Raw genomic sequence first — 3,775 nt, 5'->3', positions numbered from 1 at the left:
TCACCGAGCACGGCTGGCTCTCCCCCTTGCAGGGCGAATACCGAGCCTAATGTCTCGCGACGGCGGATGTGAAGCGTGGCACACTTCGACAGCTTGAAGGTAAGCCTGGCCCACGTTGCCGCCTCACCCACAACATTGAGGAGTGTCTGCATCGACCATGAATCTCGCGCTAGTAGCACGATATCGTCCGCATACGCCAATGCACTCACACTGACCACACTCATTTCTGAGCGCGGTTGCGGCGCGAAATATCGGCTCGAGCGCGAGGTTAAAGACGATGGGCGACAGTGGACAGCCCTGCTTGACCCCGCTTGAATTTCTATCTCCTCCGTTAGCCCGTCAGATGTCCGGACGTGGGTGGAGCAACCATTGTACATGTCGACATTTAGCTGATGCAATTGCTCTGATAGTCCCATCCTGCTCAGTACACCGAGGAGGTGAGCATGAGGCACTGAGCCGAAAGCATTCAATAGATCAAGCCAAGCAAAGCATGCTTGGCCTCCCCTGCATCTTGCATCATCAATTTCTGTCTGCACAATAAAGTTGTGCTCATAGCAGCCTTCGAACGTCCGGAAGCCCTTTTGTTCTGGAGAGAGCAGGCTCAGACGCTCTGCCCAGAGGGTGTGCGATCCGCAACGATTGCAGCAAAGAGCTTAGAGATGGTGGAGCTCAATGCTAAAGGCCACCAGTTCGTCACGTCCGAGATGTGCCCTTTCTTGTGGATGAGGAAGTGGATACTTTCCACTGCAATGGAGCCTCCCGTCTTCCCAGCAGCGCAAGAAGATCTTAGCTAGCACATGGCAGCCAGGGTCCTCACGTCGCAAGTCCGAGTAGGTGACTCTGTCTGCCCAAGGAGCAGTATTGCTCGCCTTCTGTTGCACCTCTGTGGCGGTGATCGGCTTCAGGACCTCCTCGCTGACATCAGGAGGCGTGGTGGCGGCAAAGTCCTGGTCAGCAGCTGACGCATCTGAAACAGAAAAATCAGTTTTAGTATAAATTTTTCTAAAGTACCATCGATTTGGCAGTACGGCGACATCTCGCCAAGGTCGCGCTGAATTTCAGACGCTGCATTCGCATCGTACCGGCGTTTTAGGTGGGCCGATCCCGGCGGTACTGCAATGCCGGGCCAACCCGCAACAGAGGTGGAGCAAGCCCCTAGCACTCCGTCACGAACCAAAAATGAGTTTAATATTCTTGTCCTGCGATGCAGGACGTATCAGATATTAAGATGATAAGAACAGATTTTATTTAATCATTGAGGTAATATTTGGAAAGGAACGTTGGAGAGGTTCACAGTCGGTAAGGATGAAAAACAGCCACGAAGGTGTAGCTCTACGGTGGAGACCGGATACCGGAGCATCACGTTTCAGGCCGACGTAACTAAGAATTATCTCCGGGACATAAGATCTTGGTGCGACCCAGTGATGTATTCTGGCCAAGATGGAAAGAGTGATATTCTTGTGTTAGCCCCAGTGGAGACCCAGATGTAGCTGGCCGGGGAAAAAAAGGAAGACGAGCAAATTGGAAGGCTCATACGTCGCTACCAACTCTGCCGCCGGTGTCGACAACAAAGGCTGGACACACACGGGACCGGTCTGCATCTGCCTCGCTCCAGATCGCCTCCCCTCGATCGAGCAGGGGCCAGATGGGGCCTGAGCACCTCGCAACCCTCAGCCATAATCGGGAGAAAAAAGAGGGAGAAGTATTCAATGCCGGGCAGGTTCACCAGAAACACCGGCGGTTGCTGCCCTCACAGCAAAGGCCGGCCACATTCTGGAGCCTGCACGCTGCAGCTTCGTCATATTCGGTTGCCGGGAGAGCAATGACCAAAGAAAATACATCGCATATCAGTGTGTTTTGTATGCGACGTTGCCAGCATTAAGCTGATAAGAACGGATACTAAACTTTGATCTTAGCCATGTCGGGTACAGCTAAACTGGTGGTTGTCCGACCCTTGCTTAACGTGATTCATAAGAATAAAGACTTTCAGTTCAGCAACAATAACTTTATTGCGAGAGCGTATTTGACGACGCCCGGCGTGCATGGACTGATCGGAGTTACAAAATTTTCTTCCGGCCTCTACAGAAGAATCCTTAATTCTGGGAAAACTTCCGTAGTTATGGGAGAGGAAACTTTACTCGTCTACATGCGCTACAGCCTGAGATTGCGCCTTGCGGATTGCGCCCTGCAGCTGATGTTCAGCAGCTGTGTGTGTGTGTGTGTATGTATGTGTGTGTGTATGTATGTGTGTGTGTGTGTGTATGTATGTGTGTGTGTGTGTGTGTGTGTGTGTGTGTGTGGTTTAAGGTTTTCGGGCGCTAAACAGCGTGATCATCAGCGCCCAAACGCATAGAAACAGGAACACAAACGGTGAAGGGACGAAGACGGACAGCGAACAAGGAGAACGGCTAAAAGACACAGACCTCACACAGTTTCAAATCCTCACATACAGAGGCAAACAAGAGCACAAGAAACGCACTAAAAAAGGAAAGGAAACACAAGGAAAAGAGAACAGAAATCGAAGTGGAACAAGTAGATAATCGTGACTGGCGGACCTCTTACCTAAAACCTGGCTGAGCCAGTCACCCAGCAGAACATTAAAATCCTCTCCCTAAAATCCTAGGCAACAAATTGGACAGGACACAAGACCGTAAGACCTTAACCACAGTCGTTGGGTCGTCTTGTAAAATAGAGGGCAAATCCGGTGGCAAAGAAACCACCGCCCTCTGGTCAGAGAATAAAAGACAGTCAAGTAAAATGTGGCGGACAGTAACCTGGACGCCACAAGTACTGCAGATTGGGGGCTCCTCCCGCCGGAGTAAAAAACCATATGTTAAGGGGCTGTGCCCGATGCGGAGGCGAGTGAGGAGAACGTCAGTCCGCTTGCATGACTGGTAGGACGTACACCATGGCCGTGTGGTGGCCTTGACCAGACGCAGCTTATTTTCACCGACTGCCAGTCACTCCTCTTCCCATTGAAGCATAACACGAAAACGCAAAAGGGAGGTAACAGCATGGAGGGGAACGGCACATTCAACAACGTGAGGGAGGGAACATGCATCTTTGGCACCCACATCCGCCAGTTCGTTTCCCCTAATACCCACATGCCCTGGCACCCAGCAGAAAGAAACCTCCTTCCCCTGCCGTTGCAGGGGAGTAGGGCATCATGGATGTTCTGCACGACGGTATCCGCTGGGTACAAGTGGTCTGAAAGGCACTCTGGGAGTCAGAACAGACGAGAAACTTGCGACTGGGAACACATCTCATCTGCTCCAATGCCCGCAAGATCGCAAACAATTCAGCATCAAAGATGGTAAACGCCACAGGAAGCCGTAACTTGACGACTCGATCAGGGAAAACAACAGCACAACCAACAGAGTCCCCCTGTTTAGTATCATCTAAATACTGGTACATGGTCAGGATGCTGGTTTAAAATATCGTAAAATAAGGAGGCAAAAACAAACGCAGGAGTGCAGCTCCTCCGGTACTCTGACAAGTCTAAAAGGACGCTGGGCCTCTGGAGCAACCAGGGAGGCAGGCGGGTAAAACCCTGGAGTTGGCGTGCCACACGCTCCACACCAAGGGACTCAAGCAAATGCTTGGCACGAATCCCAAATGGTCTCATTGCCGTGGGGCGACTGGAAAAGAGACGTTCCATAGACGGTTGGGCAACAGTAGGGTACTCAGGGGAGGTAGGACAGGCAAGGAATTGACACACCTGTCGCACCATAAGGCGTTTCCTCCGGATGGAGAGCGGCGGTTCCCCTGCCTCAGC

General features: G+C 51.8%; 1 pseudogene; it reads right to left on the bottom strand.

Annotated features, from left to right (window-relative positions):
* Positions 1-1,088: 1,088 nt before the first annotated feature.
* Positions 1,089-1,265, bottom strand: LOC126204680 (U2 spliceosomal RNA; annotated as a pseudogene).
* Positions 1,266-3,775: the final 2,510 nt, after the last annotated feature.

The sequence above is a fragment of the Schistocerca nitens genome, chromosome 1 (genome assembly GCF_023898315.1).
Source record: "Schistocerca nitens isolate TAMUIC-IGC-003100 chromosome 1, iqSchNite1.1, whole genome shotgun sequence".
Lineage (NCBI taxonomy): Eukaryota > Metazoa > Arthropoda > Insecta > Orthoptera > Acrididae > Schistocerca > Schistocerca nitens.
The sequence above is the reverse complement of the archived record's forward strand: the minus strand, read 5'-3'. Positions and strand labels throughout refer to the sequence as shown.